General features: G+C 34.4%; 2 non-coding genes across 2 annotated transcripts; both read right to left on the reverse strand.

Annotated features, from left to right (window-relative positions):
- Positions 1-21,063: 21,063 nt before the first annotated feature.
- LOC128294575 (small nucleolar RNA R71) lies at positions 21,064-21,170 on the reverse strand. Its single transcript, XR_008284884.1, has one exon. It is a non-coding gene; the product is annotated as a small nucleolar RNA R71 (small nucleolar RNA).
- A 2,992-nt stretch (positions 21,171-24,162) lies between these two features.
- Positions 24,163-24,269, reverse strand: LOC128294728 (small nucleolar RNA R71). The gene has a single exon (XR_008285035.1). It is a non-coding gene; the product is annotated as a small nucleolar RNA R71 (small nucleolar RNA).
- Between the last annotated feature and the right edge of the window lie 804 nt (positions 24,270-25,073).

Below are 25,073 nucleotides of genomic sequence, written 5' to 3' on the forward strand. Positions count from 1 at the left end.
AAATTCCAAAAATTCAACTGGGTTTTGGCCAACTCATGGGCCTTCTATAAGCCCATTTACCTACTCAAAATACTAATTCCACATCCAAATACAAAATTTTAAAAATCTTTACAAAATATTGAAAATCGCGAATAAACCCGAAAATCAGGATGTTACAAGAAGGGTGTTCTTGACTCTGAAGGTATGTGGGAACAGTACTTTCCATTGATTGAATTTTCTTATAATAATAGTTTTCAATCGAGCATTAAAATGGCACCATACGAAGCCTTATATGGTAAAAAATTTCAAACACCATTGTATAAGTCAGGACTCGATGAAAATAAGATGCACGGGGTTGATTTGATAAAAGAGATCGAACAGAAAGTGAAAGCAATCTGAGAAACTCTGAAAGCAGCTTCCGATCATCAGAAATCATATACAGACTGGAAACAAAAAGATATTGAATGTGAGATCGGTAACAAATTCTTATTAAAAGTGTTTTCGTGGAAGAAAGTACTTCGATTCGGCAGAAAGGGAAAATTGAGTTTGAGGTTTATCGGGCTGTATGAGATTATCAAGCGTATCAGGCCGGTTGCATATTGATTATTGTTGACACCTGAGCTAGAAAAGATCCATAATGTGTTTTACGTATCGATGCTTCGGCGATATAGATCTGATCCATCACATGTGATTTCTCCGTCTTAGATTGAGATTCAATCCGATATGACCTACGATGAAGAACCGATCCGTATCTTGACACTAGAGGTTAAAGAGTTGCAAAATAAGAAAATTTCATTATTTAGAGTATTGTGGCATCGACACGGTGTTGAAGAGGCTACGAGAGAGCCTGAAGATGCTATGAGACAACAATATCTGTTGAACAGTAAGTTTTTCGAAAACGAAAATCCCTATAGGGGAAGAGTTGTAACAGCCCGGTTTAGTCCTTAGTCAGAATAGTGGTTTCGAGACAAAAAATCTGAGTCAAAAAAATATTTAAATATTATTTTCTGTACCTATAATATGTGAATTGGTATGTGTGAAAATTCAGTATGAAAATTTGATCGTTTGTGCGCTTAATTTGATAAAAGGACCTAATCGCGTAAAATGCAAAATTTGCATTCTATATGTAAAGGTGTCTAATTGCCATGGCTTTCTAAAATAAAGGACCTTATGTTGTTATTAACCCATTTAAAAGGTTAATGGGCATAAATGGCCTAATGTTATTGTTTTGACAATGTTTTCATTAAGGGAAAAATTGGTTTTTAGTTAATAATTATTAATTAAAGTAAAAAAAAAAGCATGAAGTTAGGCCATTTTCATTCATCCTTGAAGAAAATCAAAGAGAAAGAAAAGAAAAAGAGATAGTTAGGGTTCAACTAGTTCAAGCATTAATTAGGTATGTGTTTTTGATCGGTTTTTGATAATTTCTACATTTTTGTGATCGTTGCTTTGTGTTTTACTAAGCCCATGTCTTAATTTCTGATTTTGTTAATGATTTTGAGTTATGCCATTGATGAAATTATGAGTTTTATGAAGTTTGATGATAGTATATGGACGCTTGATGTTGGGTTAATATGTTTTGTCTTTGAATTTTTGATGAATTTGAGTAATTTGGGAGAAATTGTAAAAATAAGATTTTGAGGGACTAAAATATGAAATAAATGAAATATATGGACTTGTATGAACTATATGAAAATTTGGTTAAGCATGTGTATAAGGAAATTTATTATATTTTGTGATTAAGGACTAAATTGTTAAAATGTGAAAATATGAGGGTTAAATTGTAAAATGCCCTAAATGTGTGTATATGGATTGATTTTAATGATTTGTTGAATAAAAGAGTTAAATTTGAATTTATATAGATCAAGAACAAAAGAAAATGGAATTAGATTGGGAGAAGTTTAAAGTCGTTGAGTAGTCGACTCTGCTTGCTTGAATTCGTACGAGGTAAGTCAATATACAAATAAACGTGTTTGAGTTAATTTATTTATGTTTATATGACATTGAATTGTGAAGAGTGGCTATATGAGAGATCAATATGTGATATTAAAGAAAGTTCCGATAATGTAATGACGTCCAAAAAGCCCCGTACGAACCCTAGGAATAGTTAGGATACTTATGTCATGACATAGGATCCGATATGTGTTTTCATGTAAGACCATGTCTGGGACGTTGGCATCGACTTATGATTTACATGTAAGACCATGTCTGGGACATCGACATCGATATTTGATTACATGTAAGACGAGGTCTGGGACGTTGGCATTGTACGAGCTTTTCGAGCTATCCGAGTATTCTTATTAATTCCGAACGGTTCAACAGACATTCCGAGAAATGAATGAATATGAGAATGTATAACCAATTTCAGGTACGTTTGAAATGTACATTATGATTAAGAATGAAAGGTAAGTATATGTTTATATGTGGACATATGAAATATGTATGAATTAAATGAGTATGAAATGTGTTATGTGTCACTTATGAACAATTGAGTTATATGTGAATTATGGACATGTAGTTATGTTTTGCCATGAATTACACGAATGAAATGGTTTGGAAATGTATTATGTGATGAGTTTATTTGTATATGGCTTACTAAGCTTTTGAAAGCTTACTTTATGTGTGTTTTCAATTGTTTTATAGATATCGAAGCTACTTGGAGTTCGGGGATCGTCGAGGATCATCACCATACTATCGAACTCTATTTTTGGTACCTTTTGACAATGTAAATATTGAAGCATTGCATGTACAGGATAGAAATTTGTGACTATGTTTGGTAATCTATATATCTAGCCTTGTGATATGGCTTTGTTTTTGTTATACTTATGAATGTCTTTTGAGCATAAACTATGTGATGCAATAATGTTCATATGATGTGTTCATAAATGACCTAGTGATAAATGGCCAATTTGGTAAGTTAGTAATGTGATTTTGTTGTGGAAATGTTATGATTTTGGCATGAGACTGGATGTGAAATATTGAGATAAGGATATGTTAGAATGAATGAGTTTGCTATGTGATTTTTGGTATGTTTTGAATTGGTTAAAAAGGATGAAATTTGCTGTTAATGATATGGCATGAATAGATTATATTTTGGTTGTGAATTGGTTGAAAGTCTAGCATAATATGTTTTTGGTTTTGATGCTTGTAGGGATGGCCCAAAATGGGTGGCAATTTGGTTTTACAAATAGCTTGGCACATGGGTGTGTGATCGGCCGTGATCCAAGTCTGTAGCCTTCCTAATTTTCACACGGCCTGGCAAACAGGCGCGTCTTGTGACCGTGTGGACAAGTCAGTATGTATGCCCTGTTTTGTCACGGCCTAAACACATGGGCATGTCTAATGCCATGTAAGGCACACGGCCTGCTCACACGGGCGTGTGACCTTCATAACTTTGAAAAATGTTTATGTTTTGAAAAAATTTGTATGTATTCGGTTTAGTCCTGACCCCTTTCTAAAGCTTGTTTAAGGTCCTGTTGACCTATGTAAGGGACTCTGTATTGATGTATGACCTATGATGCTATGATGATTGTGAATTGAATGCTAAATGTTTTGATATGTCCTGTAATACCTCTTAACCCTAGTCTGGCTATGGATACGGGTTAAGGGTGTTACATATGTGCACCCCCATAAGACATCCATGATACAAACACAAGGCAGGCAACTTATAATTGTAACAGCACTCTTGCGTAGTGATTGAACAAAATCTTCCTTCTATTAGCATTCCTGAGAAAGAATAAAAGGATAACAAAGTAAGTTCGTTTAAACTTAGTGAGTTCCAAGAAAAAAATCATACAAGGCATTACTTACTACATTAACCAAACCTTTTTGACAACTATACAGTAATTACATAGAGTATGCCCACCGATATATACTGTACGCGAACTTAAAATAACTTAGACAAATCCATCTTCATGCCAGTCACGTACCCAAAATTTAGGATCAAAAGCATATTTTTTAGACTTATTTACATCAAGTTTCCTTTTAATTCCTCATATCATTTTCATTTAGAATAATATGTTTTATCGTGATCTACCAATCCGGTTTGCAATATATTTACCCTACTGGAGGCCACGCAAACATATCTCGACTTCTCCTTTATCACATATTAGATCATATCATTCATACATTTTAGAAGTGGATGGTAGTGGCTTAAGTATAATGAATGACGTTACTTCATTTTATTGACAAACTGTACTCGGACTGATAACTGTAGAGAACCATTATCCATACAAACATCTTTCATTCATTATACACTCACACAAGTTTCATCCATTACAGAGGAAGAATACTTACCTTACACAAAAGATAAATAAAGAAACTACGACACGTGGATATAAGAAGGAACTCACCAGAAACTCTAACACAAGTCTATAAAGTAGGTCATTTGCCCTTATCACTTGGACCTTCATTATCTTCTTAAGCTAAAATAAAGATAATTAAACATATCAGATCATCAATCTATCAAATATGGTCATGGATTTAAGAATTAAAACACTTATACCAGAATCAAGAAGTTTCCTTCCTCACACACCATTCTAACACTTATGCAGGTAGAAAGAAGAACACGTAAATGACTTAAAGAATAACCTAGGGTTCACCAGTAATTATCAGTAAGAATGTACTAACGTATAAGTTAGTTGAATATTGCAAACCTTACTTCGAAGAGGTTTTAATAGAACTTAAGTTTTCATAGACTTGTAGAGAAAATCGAGAAAGAAGAAGAAAACGTAACGCTGTCTAGAAAGACCACCACTAACCTTATATACTTAAGCTCAGAAATAAGTGTTAGTGGAAAAATTAGATAATTCCACTAACTCTCTTGATTTTTGTGACTAAGTGCTTTTAATTTAATTTAAGTCTTATCATCTACAATATTCTAGTTTTGGTTTAACTAAGCTAAACTTATGTAACCAAATTACCATACTTAAATTATGCCCAAAACATCTGAGTTGTGTGAACACTTATAGAAGAGTCCGCCAAACCACAAAACACACCAGTACAAAGAGTTCGCCAAATGGAACATCATACAGAATCCTATGCTTATGTAAAACAATCTTACTCATATCTATCATTATTTTACCAATTACACACCAAATAACAATATGATATAGAGACTTCACCGAACGGGTTGTTAACATGATCTACCAATCCGGTTAGCAATTTAGTTGTCCTACCAGAGACTACACAGCCGTATCTCCTCATCTTCATTACCACATTTCAGATCATATCATATCATACATATTAGAAGCAAATGGTAATGGCTTAAGATGAAGAATGGCACTTACTTTATCTTACAAATAGAATGCACTCAGACTGAAGGCTTTTGATAACCATTACCCACACAACATCTTTCATCCATTACAAAAGAGGATTACTTAACTTACACGAATTATAAAATAAAGAAAATTACAACACATGGAAGTAAGAAGGAAGTTATCAGAAACTCTAGCACAATCTATAAAGTAGGTTCCTTGCCCTTATCGCTTGGACCTTCGTTAGCCTCTTGAGCAAAAATAAAGGTAATTAAACATATATAATCATGAATCTATCAAATTTGATCATGCATGCAAAAACTAACAACATTTAGTCCAAAATTAGGAAGTTTCCTTCCTCACACACTATACTAATATCTATGCATGCAAAATAAGAAACACGTAAATGACCTAGAGAGTAAGCTAGGGTTCATCAGTAATTACTAGTGAGCTGGTACTAATGTATAAGTTAGCTGAATACTGCAGACCTTCACTCTGAAGTGGTTTTCTGAACTTAGGTTTTCAAAGAGTTTTAGAGAAAATCAAGGAAGAAGAAAATGTCAAAGTGTTTAGAAAGACCACTTCTATCCTTATATACTGAAGCACGGAGAGAATTATTAGTGGAAAAATCAGGTAATTCCACTAACGCTTTTGATTCACATGGTTAAGTGCACTTAATGTAATTTAGGTCTTATCATTTACAATAGTCTAGTTTCGTTCTAACTAAATCTCATCTTAGCTATCAAAGTAACCATTTTGAAATAATAAACAAATTTAAACAGTTGCGAACTTAACGAGTTCACCCACGACATCTAGGTTGGGTGGATACTTAACAAAAGATTCTGCCAAACCATAGAACTTGCCAAACCTAAGAGTTCACCAAATAGAACATACATAGAAATTTATACTTAGATAAGATAAACACCTTACTTACTCATTTATCTTTATTTTACCAACTACAAGCCAAACAATAACCAGTTATGAAGACTCCATCAGGTGGGCTATTATAATTCTTCCCCACTTAGAAAATTTTGTATTCGAAATTCATACCTGTGAATAGCTGAGGATACTAATCTTTCATTAAACTTTCTCTTTCGCTATGATTTCTCCATAATACTTTCACTAATGGATTCCTTTGATTCCTTAGCTCTTTCACCACTTTTTCCAAGATATGAATAGGCTCTTCTTCATATGACAAATTTGGTGCCACCTCTAAATCTTCAATCTGCACCACATGATCTAAATTTGATTGATATCTTCTCAACATAGGCACATGAAACTCATTATAGATCTTTGGTAACTCTAGAGGTAAAGCCAATTTGTAAGTTGCTAGTTCAACTTGCTCTAAAACTTCATATGGCCCTAAAAATTGTGGACTTAGCTTTCCTTTTTGACCAAATCTAATAATCTACCTCCAAGGAGAAACTTTTAAGAACACTGTATCACCAACCGTAAAAGAAATCTCTTTCCTCTTCAGATCAACATAGGTTTTTGACGATCCTATGCAACTTTCAGACAACTACGATTAATGAAGACTTACAATTTTCTTTCACTATGCTCTGTCCAACATGTGGTTGTTCTACAATTTCTACCACACAGAGCTTCAAATGGAGACATTTTTAGACTGACATGATAATTGTTGTTGTATGAAGTTCAACCAAAGGAAGATACCTTTCCTAGTTCAACCCAAAATCAATCACACAACTTTTTAACATATCCTCTAAAACTTGAATAACTCTTTCAAACTGACCATCTGTCTAAGGGTGGAATGCAATACTGAATTGCAGCTTAGTTTCCAATGGTCCCTACAGCTACTTTTAGAATATTGAAGGAAACCTTGGATCTCTGTCTAAAACTATGGAAAATGAGATTCCATGTAGGTGCACTATTTTAGAAATATAGAACTCTACTAACTTTTCTAGTGAGTAAGTTGTGTGGGCTGGCAAAAAATGAGCTAATTTAGTAAGCCGATCCACTATTACCCAAATTGAGTTCTTCTTTAAAGGATTGAGAGGTAGCCCTAGCACAAAATCCATAGTAATTCTAACCTATTTCCACTCTGGTATCTCTAAAGGAAAAAGTTTACTTGAGGGAACTTGATACTCTGCTTTAACTCTTTGGCAAGTTAGACAAATTGTAACAATTTTGTGATTTCCCTCTTCATTCCAGGCCACCAATATAAGCTTTTTATATCTCTATAGATTTTGATACCTCTAGGATGGAGTGAAAAGGGTCCTTGATGAGCTTCCCTTAGCAATTCTTTCATTAAACTATTCCCAGCTGGTACACACGTTCTTCTCATGAATCAGAATTCACCATCTTTACCCTGACAAAAATTTGCTGCACTACCAAACATCATAAGTTGTTTATATGTATCACACTGTGCATCCTTCATATGCTCTCCTAGAATCTGAAATAGAAAAGTTAGCTTAATAGTTAACTCTGCCAATAATGATCCATCATCAACCATACTCACTATGGCTCACAAAGATGTTAATACTGCCACTATATTTCTACTCAATACATCAACCACAACATTTTTTTTCCAGGATACTACACTAGCTAAATCATAATCTTTCAACAGTTCCAACCAATGTCTTTGGTGTTAGATTCAGATCTTTTTGTGTCATCAAATACTTCAGAATTTTTTGATTAGAGAACACATGACACTTTTCTCCATACAAGTAGCGTCTCCATATCTTCAACAGCAATACTACTGCATCCAATTCCAAATCATGGGTTGGATAGTTCTTCTCATGAGGTTTAAGTTGGCGTGATGCATAAGTTATAACCTTACCCTTCTGCATAAGCACACATCCCAGCCCATTCAAAGATGTATCAATTTAAATAGATACTCTATACTAGACACTGAATGTGCTAAAACTAGAGCTTTAGTCAATAATGCTTTCAGCTTCTCAAAACTTTGCTAACACTTATCAGTCCATTCAAACCTTTCTTTATTTTTCAACAGTCTAGTGGGAGTAGTTGCCAACATTGAAAATCCTTTCACAAGCTTTCTGTACTAGCTTGTTGGCCTTAAAAAGCTGCAAACTTCAGTGACATTTTTAGACAAATTCAATTCAAGTACTGTTTTCACCTTACTAGGATTACTTTAATACCTTTAGTAGAGATCACATGACCTTAAAATGTACTTCTCTCAACCAAAATTCACACTTATTGAACTTGGCATATAACTATTTTTCATGTGATGTTCTCAACACAATTCTCAAATGTTCGTCATGACCAACCTCATTATTAGAGTAAGCCAAAATATTATCAATAAAAACCGCCAAAAATTGATCCAAATATGGCTAAAAAACTCTATTCATCAAGTCCATGAATTTTGCAGGCACATTAGTCAAGCCAAAGGGCATTATTGGGAATTCATAGTGGCCATACCTTGCTCGAAATGCAGTCTTAAGGACATTATCACCTCTGATCTTCACTTGATACTATCCAAATCTGAAATCAATTTCAGAGAAAACTGTATCATTATAGAATTGATCAAACAAGTCTTCAATTCTAGGCAAGGATACTTATTTTTTATAGTTACCTTATTCAATTAGTGATAATCTATACATAGGCATAGTGTTCCATCTTTCTTTTCACAAAAAGAATTAGTGCACCCCATCGTGATACGTTTGATCTAATAAATCACCAATCCAATAGATTCTGAAACTATGTTTTCAACCCTTTAAGTTTTACTGGTGCCATTTTGTAAGGAGTATATGAGATAGGTGTTGTACCATGTTGTAATTCAAATGGAAATTCTACATCTATCTCAGGTGACATCCCTAGAAGTTATCCTGGAAACACATATGGGAATTCCTTCACAACTTGAACTTAACAAATATCCTTTGTTGACTTAGGTGAATCCATAATGTACACCAAATAAGCATTTGTGCCTTTAACTATCAATTCTCGGATGGATACAAGAAAAATTATCTTGTTCACCAAACCAACCTGTACGTTGGATAGTAAAACTTCCTTACCTTCAGAGGTCAACAGCCATACACCTCTAGCATGATAGTCTACGATAACATTATGTCTAGTCAGCCGATCCCACCCCAACTAGCGTCAAACTCATGGAAACTTAGTAACAAAAAGTTTTCCAAGAAAATGTGCTCACCAAGCACCAGTGAGCAATTCTTGGTCAACTTATTAACCACAATACTCTGACCTAGTGCATTTGTTACTAACATAATCATTTCAAAATATACAACTTCAAGACTTGGACCCTCTACAACCTTAGTAAAAATATAAGAATGAGTGGATCTTGGATCTATCAATGCATATATACTATTTCTGAAGAAAGAAAATTTACCTGTTATAACTTCTGGTAGATCAGCATCTTCCTTTGCTTTCATTACAGACGCTCAGGCGGACACTCCAGAACTTGGCTTACTAAAATTTTTCCTTTATGCTCCCTACATTGAGCCAAAGTTTGCTGCAACTTTAACCCTAGTCTCTTGCTGAAACTTCTCAGGCCAACGAACAGACTGCTCTGTACTTGCATCTATTTTGGAGGGACAATCCTTAACCAAATGATCTTGGGATCCACAGTTAACATTTAACATTTCTCATTACTCTAGACCCTTCAAAGGGTGCCACAGAAATAGCTGGTGTACGAAATCTTTCATGCCTGAAACTCTTAGGCTATGAATATCTTCTTGAAGTTGAAGAAGTTTGACCTCTGCGCTTTTTAAAACTTGCTGGAGGTGGAGGGATAAACATTCCTCTCTTCATTCTTTCTATAATAGCTCAAAATTGGGTCTAGTTGGAACAGAAGTTTCGGGACCACAAAATATGAGATAAAAATAATTATTTTATGATTATTTTTAGGTCTATGATATGATTTCATGATTGTGTTAAAATTTTGTGAAGCAATTCTATGCATAAAGTGCTCAATTTGAAGTTAGGGACTAAATTGAATAAGTTGCAAAACTTGCATTCTAGAAGTTTCTAGTATGAAATTGCTTTGAAATATTAATTAGGAGGTCTTAAATAGCAATTTTACCAATTTCTAAGTGACGGAAAAAAATTGGACATGGATGGAATTTTTGAAAGTTTAGTAAGGAAGGGCATTTTGGTCATTTGGTAATTAAAAGAAATAAAAAGGGAAAATAAAGCCAAAAATTGACTCATCTTTCTCATGGAGGCCGAAATTAGCATGGGGGAAGCCATGGATAGGGTTTTCAAGCTTTTGAAGCTCAATAGTAAGTCCGTTCTAATCCCGTTGTTTCAAGTTCTTTACGTTTTTGGAATCCCGGTAATTTGATTAAGCTTATTCTAGCAATAATTTAAGCTAGGGTTCATATTTGGAAAAATACCAATAGGTGAAATGTGTTTATTTTGCTGTTTTATGATAGAATATGAGGTTTTAAATTATGTTAGACAACTTGTGCTACTCTGTTTTGAGTGAAAACGAGTAAAAGGGCTTAATCGGTAAAAATACCTAATAGTCATAAGTATATGTTAGAGTGAGAATTTGATGTTGCTATAGAAGGGAAAAGTGATCACCATGCCATAAAACATTAGAATAAGGGATGAAGTTTAATTCACGAGCCTAAGGGTAAAAGTGTAAATATGCAAAACTTTAGGGGCAAAATTGTAATTTTTCCAAAGTTTGAGTTAAGGACTGTTTTGAATAGTACATTAATTAAATAAGTAAAATATGATGTTTTAGATCCCGAAAAATGAGATTTGAACCTAAAATGAGAGAAAAATCTAAAATTGGGAAAGTTGGTAAAATGATCGTTTTAGTATCGAGTAAGTTCATATGTATAATAAGCATTAATTTATGCATGTTTCAATGCAAAATTGATATATTCATTATGATTTCGAGGTGTTGAAAGTATGTAAGTTGGTATGATAATAATACAACAATAATGTTTGTAATTTATATTTGAAAGTTAAATTTAGTGAATTAATTGAATTATATTAAATTAAATGATTATGGTGCCAAGTTTATGAATTGATTTAAAAATATGTCTATGGTACATGAAGTGCATTGAATTATCATACATAAATGTGATTTCTATGATTATGGATATTATGGGAAATTGTAAGTTCATATGATTTTAATAAGGCAATGTGTAATTTAATGTTATTGCCTTGATATTAAATGAGATGTAAGTTTCTATGTAAGTAATACATCAATATTTCTTTTATTATGATATTTTATAATAACATTGGAAATATGTTTGTGGATAATTACTTGATTGGTGAAATTGTTGGAAAAGAGAGAAATCCGGTTGAACCTTCTGGAAAGATTGGATGATCTGAGATAGTATGTAGCTAGGTCTCATGTATGGTGCTGAGTGCACATCATGTGTACAAGAGAGCTACATGACATTATGATGTAGCTAGGTCGCATGGGTGATACTATGTGTACACCATGTAGACAAGAGAGCTACGTGATATATGTAGCTAGGTCGTATACGTGGCTCCAGGTGAAGGACACCATGTAGAGAAGAGAGCTACGAGCTAAATTGGCTAGGTCACATGGGTGGTACTGAGTGTTCACCATGTGTACAAGAGAGCCGAACTATATGATGGGTGGAGCTATGTGCTAAAACCACCAAGTATCGAGGATTGATCCGAAGTGTTCAACAGGAGACTCTCTATGTATTGCTTTGTGAGTTTTGTGATGAATAAGTGCAGGAACTTGATTATGTGAATGATGTGTTCATTAAGTGACCAGGATGTGGTGAGGTTATAAACAAGTAAGTTATACATGAGGATGATTTTATGGTGTCCTTGTGATCATGGGCCTATACTTGTGATGTATGAAATGTGGTGAAAATGATTTGTGATATGTATGTTAAAATGAGGTTAATACAAAGAAAGTGTGAAAGAGTGAATTAGCAATAAAACTGTTTTGGACAATGTGGTGATATGATTTTGAAATATCACCAAAAATAGTATAAATTGAATCAGAGACTAAGTTAGATATCAAATTAAATATTAATGAGTATATTTTCATATAAAAGAAATAGAGCAAGAAAAGGAGTTCTATATTTTGAGAAATTTATGTTTTTGTGAGACTGGTTTAGAATGATTACGCGATCCCCTGTTCTTACTTTGAAAAATCAAAAAAATTTGGATAAAAATAATTAGAGGCTTAAACTTATATTTTTAAAATCCATAATGAGTCTATTTTCAAGATAAATTGACAAGAACATTATCTGATTTCTGTATTGTGAGATAATTAATTTTTAGTGAAGAGAGGTCAGAATTGTCAGAATGTGAAACAAGGGAAATTTTAATGAATAAACTGTACTAATTGGCTAAACCAAAAATTATGAAAATTTTATGGTGGAAAGATATGTGAGTCTAGTTTCAGGGGAAATTTACGGATCTTAATTTTAAACTCTGTAGCTCAAATTATATATAAGTAAGTGACTATGACTCGTGTGGACAGTTTGATGTGAGCATTTATTAGTAAATTGTGAAATCGTACTTACAAGAATGCTATATACATTAAGGATGTGGTATGGAGAGGAGGAGGAGGAAAATAAATATATGTGAAATACATGGAAACTATGGTATATGAAATATTGATATAATGAAATAAATGATATGTGTTTATAAGAAAACAGAAAGAGAATGATATGTGTCATGACATGTATATATATATGACTAGTCTCAATGTAATGCTTGTTGGGTATGTAGTTAAATTGAAATGTTTCAGGCAAACATGTTATTTTATGATCCGAATTGTGGTATTTTATAAAGATATGATCTAGTTTTAAATATGAATGCTTGATGATTAAGTGAAGATATTTGGTAAGATGATAATCTTGGTATAAATGTATAAGTGGTACTATAATAAACAAGGTAAAATGAGTATGAGAGACACATGTATGATGACATACAAATGCTATGATTGTGGTTTAATTGAGAATATTTAATCATTAAATGCTTTTGATTTTGTATAAGTGTGTAAGAGATTAAGGTTGACCAAAGCTTGGAAAATAGCCTAGGTAAATTCCACACAGGCAGAGACACGACCATGTGTCTCAAATGTATGGAACATCGACTTTGGGACACGGCGTGTAGAGCCTTAAAGCATGAAATTTCCAAGATTTTCAGAAGTTCTCGGTTTAGTCCCGAACCCTTTCTAAAGTATGTTTTGAGCTTCGTAGACTCAAATAAGGGACTATGTGTAAGTGAATGAATGTTTTGAAATATGAATAAAATTTTATGGCCCGTATTTTAGTTTAATGTTTGTATGTTTGTCCGGTAATGCCTCGTACCTTATCCCGGCCTCAGGTACGGGTAAGGGGTGTTACACTTTCTCTCTTAAAATTCCTGCTATTTTCTTTAATAATGGTTTCTATATTATGAGTTTTGGATGTAATAGCTGCTAAACTTTTACATTCAAAAGCAGCGTACAAAGCACCAATTTAATCTCTTAAGCCCCACTCAAACTTGTCATACATTTCCTTTTCTGACTAGAACATGTTCTTAGCATAACGACTAAGCTTTAAATATTCCCATCCATATCCCATCACAAACATTCTCCCTTGTGCCAGATATCAAAATTCTTTATGTAACACCCCTTACCCGTGTCTGACGTAGGGATGGGATTCGAGGCATTACCAGACTTAGACACTAGCAAACATACAAAACCAGGCCATAAAATTTCGTTCTAATTAAATTCATTCATACATATGAAAATTGTCCCCTATATTGCCTACGAGACCGAAAACATGCATCGGGTATAGCTCAGGACTAAACTGAGTACTTTAGAAAACTTTGGGAAAACTTATAGAATTTTCATGCAACAAGGTCACACGCCCGTATGGATAGACAGTGTGATCACACATGCCCATGTGGCTTCAGACACGCCCGTGTCCTCAGCCCGTGTAAGTCTCTGTTTATGACGTTATCAACACAAATAGGGTGACACGGCCAAGTCACACACCCGTGTGCTTAGGTCGTGTGGCGAATTAAATTCTAAAAATTAATTGTAGACTTCACACGGCCTGGGCAGACGCCTATGTCCTGAGGCCCTGTCCTTCACACGGTTGAGAGACACAGTCGTTTCTCTGCCTGTGAGTTTACTACTGGGCATTCTATTTTGCCAAATTAGGGTGCAGGGGACACACGGCCCGATCACACGCCCATGGGGCAGACCATTTGTCGTACAAGACCTAGACACATGCCCGTTTGTCAACCCGTGTGGACATCTTGAAGGCTATTTTCCAAGCCACTTGCCACCCTTAAAAGCTCACTCACTTATACATTTTTCATGGCACGCAACATAGCATATTTAGTCACTCAAATACTCACAATCATAATTAATCCATGACTTTGAATTGTCAACATATCACATGCTCAAACCATCATGCTTTCATATGGCATTCCACATCAATTTCATATTTATTCATCCTTAAAAACATACCTTCTAGCTACTCAATTATACCATGAACATGGTCATACCTATTAGTCCCAATTCATTCATTAAGCATATGTGCCATACCACCAACCACATCACAAGCATAAACACATTGCATGCATGCATAAATAATTAGGGTTACAACCCGAGAAGCAAATATAAGCTACATCTCATGGCCTTATACAAAATGAGTCATAATACCATCATGAGCCAACTCATTTGGCTAATCAATATGACACATAACAAAATGACCAAGTCTCCGACGTCCTTCGATCCCAGTGCTAGCTTGGCAACACTATAAAAGATGGAAAGGAAATGGGGTAAACATTAGCACTTAGTAAGTCCATATGCAAATAACATGCTATCTAAAGAAGTATTTAACATACATTCAACATAATGAATAGAAATTTGTATTTTATCAAATCGCTTAAACTTACTCATCACATAAACAACATTGTCATAAGTTCATAACATACTAAGGCATTACTCATGAGTTCAGTATACATACCTGTATCAACTCATAACATAATCTCTTACTCATTCTTCTCATTGACTTACCCCTTGGGTCTTCTATCAAGCTACTCGATTATTTACCCGTTGAACACTCGAAATACTATTAGATACACGGAAGACTCGCACATAAGTGCCACACACATAGCTAAAGATACTAACGGGTCTGCTCACACAAGCTGTCGGTCAAGACGTAGCTACATGGGCTGCTCACACATGTTGTCAGGTATCCGCAACACATGTCGGACTACCCAGCCACCGGTGGGACGTACAAGACTAGCACCCAAAACCACATAAACATATATCACATATATCATGAGCTCATAAATCACATGGTTCCTAGTATCATGTCACTTGTACCCTAAACTATTCTTAAGGTTCAAACAGGATTTTTCGATATCATTTCTCTGTCAAGCTTGCTCGTAATGTCGATCTCAATGTACATAATACCAATCACTTACTCATAGAGCAATCAAAGAATAACTCTTAATAGCATTAAAAAATTTAAATTCATATAACACTCAAGCATCGGAAATATAACATAACATAACATTATTTTTATATGAACTTACCTCGGTACAAAATGATGAAAACGAACCTATTCTCTTTAAACCTTGTTTTTTCCCCGGTCAAGACCCGAATCTCTTTTTTCTTGATCTATAATGACAAATTTAACTTGTTTAATACATACACTGCTCAAATTGACCCATACCACATTTTTTGGTAATAATACCTTTTTACCCCTAACTTTTCACTTATTTATAAATTGGTCCTTAGGCTCTTAAAACAAAATACATGTATTTTGTTTGTTACCCAAGCCTAGCCGATTCATATTTCTACTCCAAGAAGCCCACATTTTTCTTTATTTTACATATTTACTACCCATTTTACAACTTTTACAAATTGGTCTCTTTTAGGTGTTTTCATGGAAAAATCACTTTGTAAAAGATGTTTATCACACATCAAACTTTCATATTATTCCTTTAAACATCTAAATACATGCATTTCACACATGGGTAAGTTTTTGAACATGAACTCTAGCTCAAAATAATGGTAGAAATAGCTAGATCGATTGATGACAACTTCAAAAATGTAAAGAACATTAAAAACGGGGCTATGATGCACTTACTATTGAGCTTGAAAGTTGAAGAAACCCTAGCTATGGTGAGCATGAAAATTTCGGCTATGGCATGGAGAAGATGAGTAAATTTTGCTTGATTTTTCCCTTTTCATTCTTTTAATTACTAAATAACCAAAATGCCCTTAAGGCTTTTCTTTCAATTGTTTCCTATTCATGCCCACTTTTGTCCAAAATTTTAGAACTTGGTCAAATTACTATTTCGGGACCTCCAATAGTAGTCCATACCAATTTCATGCTTACAGCTTATGGAACTCAAGTTTTGCAACTTATTCAATTTAGTCCCTAACTTCAAATTAAACACTTTAGGCATAAAATTTCTTCTTGAAAATTTCACACAAACATACAATCATAACATGGATCATCAAATAATAATAAAATAATTATTTCTTTTTTTTGAATTTGTGGTCTCAAAACCACTGTTTTGACTAGACCCTAATTTGGGATGTTAGACTTTATTCATTCACTCTACATACATTTGGTTCACATACCTTTCTCTGAACTTTTCTGGGAAGAATTCACAATCAATCATCTCTTCAAAAGTTTCACTAATCAAAGTTCCCCACCACTGGTAGGCTTCTAATTCTAGCAAAGATATGTCATACAAGAGACTATCTTCTGATGTGCATTTCAATTTCTTTATCATCGTACAAACTCAAGACAACCACTACTCAACCATATCCTACTTAGAGTAGGAGAGGGGTGAACAACTAACCATTGTATTTCTACTAGGGTTGTCACCCCCTTTATGTTATATGAGGGGTTTGGGGCCTCGCTCACATCGAGTCCAATTACGAGTACTTCTCGGACCTTTTTGACCCAGTACTCTATAATGTGATCCAAACTGATTTAGTTTTCTATTTCCCAAACTAAACTTTAATATTTACATATTAAAGGATTTTCTCATCCCAATTTTACTTCAATAAAATTTTGACAATTTTACCCTAGCTAAAACTTTAACTATTTTACCCCTAGTAAAATTTCGAGAAATGTCGTTCAATATGTCACAACTCAACATGTTCACTATGATTGAATGGTTTATTTTCATTTTTGACCTTCAAAATAATCAAAAAACAAAAAATAATTATTCCATCATTTTTTAAGTAATCCTATATAGGATTACAAATTTCCATTCTTATTTCCATTTCCATTTTTTGAAACCTACATTCATTTCCAAATGATTTCATTTTTCCATTTCGAAGAAAAACATAACCATTCCTGAATGTTTCCCGTTTCTCTTTTTCCATTAAAATCCGTTCATTTCTATTCAAACACGAAATTCATTTCTAGTTTTAATGAGCTAGCGGAGGGACTGGTTGGACATATGTAGTTGAGGCTCAAATAATTTATAATTAAGTTTCAAATTTTTTCCTATTAATTATAAAATCATCTAATCATGAAGTCATTCCATTATAGTACTGTGATTGAGCTGTCCTCAACAACATGCCATTATGAAAGCCACTACTCAGTGCTCATCATAGGACCTTGGAATAAATGTGTTACCCTCATAGGATATCGTTGATATTTTTAGGATAATATCCATTCTCCCAATATGATCTTATTTTATCTGATGGTAACCATTACATCTTCCTTCATAAAAAGTCAATCACTATCAAATAGTGATCAAGTCATCCATCACAAAGACAGACGACTTGTGGTCAAGTTTACTTTCCATCAATCATTTAATCCCAACGAGAGAATATCATTTACCCATTTTTTGGGTTATGAATTCAACTATTGTGAATGACATTACATACTACAAAATTCATACACCCAACGTACCATCTTTTGGTTCCTTATTTATTTGAACTCAGGTTTTTACTTACATCACAGTGTATGAGTCACACATACATAATTTGTCATCCATTCAGGATTTAGGTATGCCACACTATAAATGTCACAAGTGAAGGATTCAAGATCTATTCTGCTTGGGTCCTGTCTGATGTACTATCAATCCAGTCAGTCACATTTATGTCTCTATCTTCTCAGAGTTATTTGCTTCGATGCCCATGACAATGCATCTCCCCAATTGGACTTGATAGATAACATATTAGTTTTTCAATTGGTTTGCTCATTTTTATTAGACTAAAGACATGTTTAGGTTCGCCTACTAATACAAATTGCCTTTCTGTAATACGATCCGACCACATAATACTGCTTAATATTAGTTAAACATTAGACAACTAATGAGCAATATTTGTTTCCATTTTCTTTGCGAGCAAAAACCATGTGAGGAAAATTATACAAAGTATATTAATGAAATCAATGAATTTGTTTTATTAACCAATTTTTTCAAAAAAAATTACTAGTGTGTATTGACGAAAATACTACAATTAGGGCATCGAATCCAACAGAATTTGTGTACAATAACAATCATCATATTAGTTTGCATATGTCTCCATTTGAAGCTCTGTATAAAAGCAGGTTTAGAAAGAACACATGTTTGATGGAGCTTAATGAAAGAAAATTTTTAGGTCCTGAGATAGTATGGGAAAAAAAAAAAAAGTCTCCATCATCTGTAGTAATCTGAAAGCTACTCAAGATTGTCAGGAAACTTATGTTGATCTAAAGAGGAAAGAGATTTCTTTTGAATTTGCTGATAAAATGTCCTTAAAAGTCAATCATTGGAAGAAAATTATAAGATTTGGTTAGAAAGGAAAATTGAGTCCACAATTTATAGGGCCATATGAAGTTATAGAGCAGGTTGGACAAGTGACATATAAATTGGCTTTAACTCTAGAGTTATGAAAGATCCATAATTTGTTTCATGTGTCTATGTTGAGAAGATATCAATTAAATCTGGATCATGTGGTGCAGATTGAAGATTTCGAGGTGGCACCAAACTTGTCATATGAAGAAAAGCCTATTTGTATATTGACAAGAGAGGTGAAAGGAATAAGAGGATTCCATTAGTGAAAGTATTATGGAGAAATCCTAATATTGAATAAGCTACCCAGGAAAGAGAAAGTTTAATGAAAGATCGGTGTCCTCAGCTATTCATAGGTATGAATATCAAGGACAAAATTTTCTAATTGGGAGAGAATTATAATGGCCCGGCCGACGAAGTCCCCATATTTGGTAACTAAAAAATCAGAATTTATACATATTTTTATCCTATGCTTAGCATATTTTTGGATGAATTATCCTTAGATTTGGTGAATTCGATGCTCCTAATCCTTTAATTTCACCTTCAAGACTGAAGATCTCCCTTTAATTCCCTTGAATAGTTCTTGGTTTTTTTTTATGTTTTGTTATCATTATTCTTTCGAGATGTTTTCTTTCATAAATATGAACTAAACCCCCTAAATACCTAAGGGGAATGAAACCTAAGACGGATCTTGCTATTATTATCTGAATTGTATGATAAATATTTGACTTGTTCTTAATTATGAGTTCTTAATTCTTGCTTTAATATTCTAGGATATTGATTCAAGTATTGATTTGCTTATTCAGAGGAGCAAAAGTCCCTGTCTAAGAGTGGATCTAACATAATTAAACGGAGTTTATTGCACCCCTAGAGATAGGGTGACATAATTTTACCGGATTAGGGTGAAACCTAATAAGGGAATCCATAGATCAAGTTAATGCAACACTAGGGGTTTTAATTAGAAAGAGATTTCAATTAATCAACCTAGGGTTAGATGTTGTTAGTCTCTAGAGAGATAATAATATAACTTAAGGATTTCTACGGATCAAGTCAAGTGAATAAATTGTCTGGTTCAGAGTCAATAACAACTGAAGTCTAGTGGATTTTCCCTTAGATATTGTCCAAATCATTTAGTTTTCCCAAAATTTATTTCCCCAATTTACTTTCTGTGCATTCTTAGTTTAGTAATTAGTTTAGATAAAACAATCCCTTTTATTTTTAGCCTAGATAATAAAAAGAAAGTTAATACTAGTACTTTTAGTTCGTTTGGGTTCGAAATCCCGGTCTTGCCATAAGCTATATTACTGTTTGATAAGGTGCGCTTGCCTTTGTCGTGATAATAGTTAGTTTTCAAGAATAGACATTCATAAATTATAAAACTTATCACGGTTCACATCACATCAAGCTTTTGGCGCCGTTGCCAGGGAACTAAGATATTAGGAACACTCGATTTTTTATTAATTTAGCCATTTTACTTTTCTTGCAATTTAAATTTTTATTTTCTTTTCTAATTTTTCGTTTATTCGCTTCTGGTAGGTTTTTATAGTGCATGACTAGAAGAATCTCATCGGGACCATTACTTTTTGATAGTGAGATCAATCGTATAGCTTGCAGAAACCGAAGAGAAATAAAATGAAGCCTAAGATACAAAGAGGAAGAGCATGAGGATGAAATTCATGCCACAACCGAGGAGATGGTTGAAAATCAGGAAAATCTGCTACCTCCTGCGATTGTTGCTGATCCAGCAAATTAGAATCCTGCTCCACACACTATGTATGATTATGCTAAACCTAATTTAACAAGAACTGAGTCAAGTATATTTAGACCTGCTATTGCTGCAAATAATTTTGAACTGAAACCTAACACAATTCAAATCATACAGCACTTTGTTGAATTTGATTGTTTGCAGGATGAGGATCCAAACAATCACTTGGAAAATTTTCTAGAGTTTTGAGACACTCTTAAAATCAATGGCATTTCTAATGATTCCATCCGCCTTTGATTGTTTCCCTTTTCGTTAAGGAACAAAGCTAAATAGTGGTTGAACTCGTTACCACGAGGGTCAATCACTACTTGGGAACAAATGACCGAAAAGTTTCTACTTAAATATTTTCCGCCAGCTAAAATGGCTAAGTTGAGGAATGAAATCTCTTCTTTTGTAAAGATGGATCTAGAAACACTCTATGATGCATGGGAGAGATACAAGGATCTTTTGAGAAGGTGCCCTCACCATGGGTTACCACTTTGGCTACAGGTTTAGACGTTTTACAACGGTGTGAACCCCTCAACAAGGAAACTTATCAGCGTGGCTACTGGTGGGTTTATCAATAACAAAACACCTGAAGTGGCTTACGAATTTATTGAAGAGATGTCACTGAATAACTATCAGTGGCAAGTCATGAGAATAAAGCCGACAAAAGCAGCCGGTGTCTTCAACTTTGATGCGGTTACTATGCTATCTAACCAGGTAGAACTTTTAAATAAAAAGAGTGACGGTTTATATGGTTCTATTAAGGTATATTCTGTGATGAGGTGTGATTCTAATAGAGGAGGAGCACACACAGAATATCAACCTTTCAATCTTAGCACCGCGGAGGAACAAGTTCAATATATAGCTATAAATAATTCTAGATCTCAAATAACACATGTAGTGACACATATAATGCAGGTTGGAGGAACCATCCCAACTTCTCATGGGGTGGTCAAGGGAATCAAAGGCCACAACATCCTCTGGGTTTTCAACAACCACCTTACCAACAGGAAAAGAAGCCAAACCTTGAGGAGATGCTAACAAAGTTTATAACAGTCTGGTTTTGACCCTAGTCAGAATAGTGGTTTCGGGACCATAAATTCGAGTCTAAAAAAATATTTTAATATTATTTTCTATGTCTGTGATATGTGAATTTACATCTGCAGAATTTCTATGATTAAATTTGTCTGTTTCTATGCTTAATTATGAAAAATGATTAAATCGCGTAAGGTGTAAAAGTTGAGTGCTAAATGTTAAAGCACCTAATTGGCTTGGCTTTTACAATATGTGTCCTTGCATGTCAAATTTACCATTTATGTTGATGAGAATTATAAGTTGAGAAGAATTTATTTTGATTGTGAGTTGAGGACTTTGCTTGAAGTCAAGCAAACGCTCAAGTGCGGGGGTATTTGATAAATCGTAATTTATACATATTTTTATCCCATGCTTAACATATTTTTGGATGAATTATCCTTAGATTTGGCGAATTCGATGCTCCTAATGCTTTAATTTCATGTTTTATACTTAGGAGAGCATAGGGGAGCGAAAGGAATGAGAAACGGGCCAAAAACGGAGAAAATGGGCCAAGGTACAAAATCAACACAGCCTGAACCTCCTTACACGGGTAGACCACATGGACGTGTCAATTTGGCAGGCTCGAGCACGGCCTGAAGTAATCGAACACGGGCTTGTGCTACGGGCGTGTCCCTGCCAAGCCCAAGTTGAGTCCAATTCGAAAAAGGCTAATTTTGAGGGTTTTTAGGCATTCCAAAGCCTATAAATACACCCTATAGGAGGAAGAAAAAGAGGGGGAGAAGGGGGAGTAAGGAATTACTCCAAGGAAGCCGATTGATCCATCTCAGAAGCCGGATCCATCATCAAGACTGAAGATCTATCCTCAATTTCCCTTCAGGAGTTTTGGGTTTTGCTTTATGTTTTCTATTATTTATTCTTCTTAGATGTTTTCTTATTTAGTTATGAACTAAAACCCCTAAATACCTAAGGGGAATGAAACCTAAGATGAATCTTATTATTTTTTGAATTGTATGATAAATATTTAACTTGTTCTTAATTCTTGTTTTGATATCCCAGGATGCTGATTCAAGACATGCTCTTATTCAGAGGCGGAATAGACCCTGTCTAAGAGTACATTTGTCATAATTAAGCGGAGTTTATTGTGCGCCTAGACATAAGGTGACAAGATTTTTCCGGATTAGGGTGAAACCTAATAAGGGGATCCATAGATCAAGTTAATGCAACCCTAGAGTGTTAACTAGAGAAAAGTCTCGATTATTCAATCTAGGGATTAGGCGTTATTAGTCTTGAATAAAGATAATAACATAACTTAGGGATCTCGACAGAACAAGTTGAATGAATAAATCGTCCGAGTCGAAGCCAGAATAACAAGTAAAGTTTAGGTAGATTTTTCCTTAGGTATTGTCTTAAGTTAATCGATTTTTCCCAAAAGCAATTCCCCAGTTCTTTTCACTGTGCGTTCTTAGTTTAGATAATTAGTTAATTAAAACAAAACCTCTTTATTCTTAGGCTAGGTAATAAAAAGACAGTCATTACTAGTACTTTTAGTTCCTTTGGGTTCGACAATCTGGTTTTGCTAAAACTATACTACTATTCGATAGGTACACTTGCCTACATTGCGATAATAGTTAGTTCAAGAATGAGCAATTATAAATATTTAAAACCTATCACGAAACCACGCGATAAAGTTTTTGGCACCGTTGCCGGGGAACTAAGATATTAGGAACTCTCAATTTTTATTACTTTAGCCATTTATTTTTCTTGCAATTTAATTTAATTTAATTATTATTATTTATTAACCTAGTTTTTCTTTCTCTTGGCAGGTTTTTATAGTTTATGACTAGAAGAAACCTGTCGAGACCATTACTTTTTGACGAAGAAATCGATCGTACAGTTCGTAAAAACCAAAGTGAAATAAGGTACAACTTAAGATACACGGAGAACGAGCAAGAAGACGATACTCAACCCCCAACCGAAGAGATGGCTGAAAACCAAGGCAATCAGCTACCTCCTGCAATTGTTGTTAATAAAAATCCTGCTCTATGCACTTGCAATTGCTGTTAATCAAAATCCTGTTTCACGCACTATGTATGATTATGCTAAACCTTCTTTAACAGGAACTGAATCAAGCATAGTTAGACCTGCTGTAGCTACAAATACTTTTGAATTAAAACCTAACACTATTCAAATGATACAACAATTTGTTCAGTTTGATGGTTTGCAAGATGAGGATCCCAACGCTCATTTAGCCAACTTCTTAGAACTATGCGATACATTTAAAAGTAATGGCGTTTTTTATGATGACATACGTCTTCAGTTGTTTCCCTTTTCATTGAGGAACATAGATAAACAGTGGTTGAACTCGTTACCACGAGGGTCAATTACTACTTGGGAACAATGACCGAAAAATTCTTACTAAAATATTTTTCGCCAGCTAAAACGGCTAAATTATGTAATGACATCTCTTCTTTTGTGCAGATAGATTTAGAAACCCTCTATGATGCATGGGAGAGATACAAGGAGTTACTGAGAAGGTGCCCTTACCATGGGTTACCGCTTTGGCTCCAAGTACAAACATTTCACAATGGTCTGAATCCTTCGACTCGGAAATGGTTGAGATAGCGGTGGGCGGAACCATCAACAGTAAAACACCTGAAGATGCCTATGAGTTTATAGAGGAGATGTCACTGAATAACTATCAGTGGCAAGTCATGAGGACAAAGCCAACTAAAACAGCCGGTGTTTATAACGTCGATTCGGTCACCATGCTCTCTAATCAGGTAGAACTCTTAAATAAAAAGATTGATGGTTTTCTTATTTCTTCACAGGTTCACCCAGTAATGCAGTGTGAAGCAAGTAGCAATGGAACAAGCTATTCAGAATATCAACCTTATGGCCAGAACATGGATAACAAGCAACTAAGCTACATGGGTAATAATCCTCGACCTCAAAACAATCCATTTAGTAACACTTACAACGTAGGTTGGAGGAACCATCCCTATTTTTCGTGGGGATGCCAAGGAAATCAAAGACCACAACATCCTCTAGGTTTTCAGCAACCACCCTACCAATAGGAAAAGAAGCCAAACCTTGAAGAGATGCTCTCAAAGTTTATATCAGTGTCAGAAACCCATTTTCAGAACACCGAGACAGCACTTAAAAATCAACTAGCATCGATCCAAGGGCTCGAAACTCAGATAGGCCAACTATCCGAACTGATTTCAGAAAGACCACTAGCAAGTTTACCTAGTAACACCAAATCAAAGAGCATGTGAAAGCAGTTATACTAAGGAGTGGGAAAGTGTTAGCAGTTACACCAAGCTTTACACGGCCAAAACACATGCTAGTGTTCTAGG

This window comes from Gossypium arboreum, chromosome 6 (assembly GCF_025698485.1).
Source record: "Gossypium arboreum isolate Shixiya-1 chromosome 6, ASM2569848v2, whole genome shotgun sequence".
In the NCBI taxonomy this organism is placed as follows: domain Eukaryota; kingdom Viridiplantae; phylum Streptophyta; class Magnoliopsida; order Malvales; family Malvaceae; genus Gossypium; species Gossypium arboreum.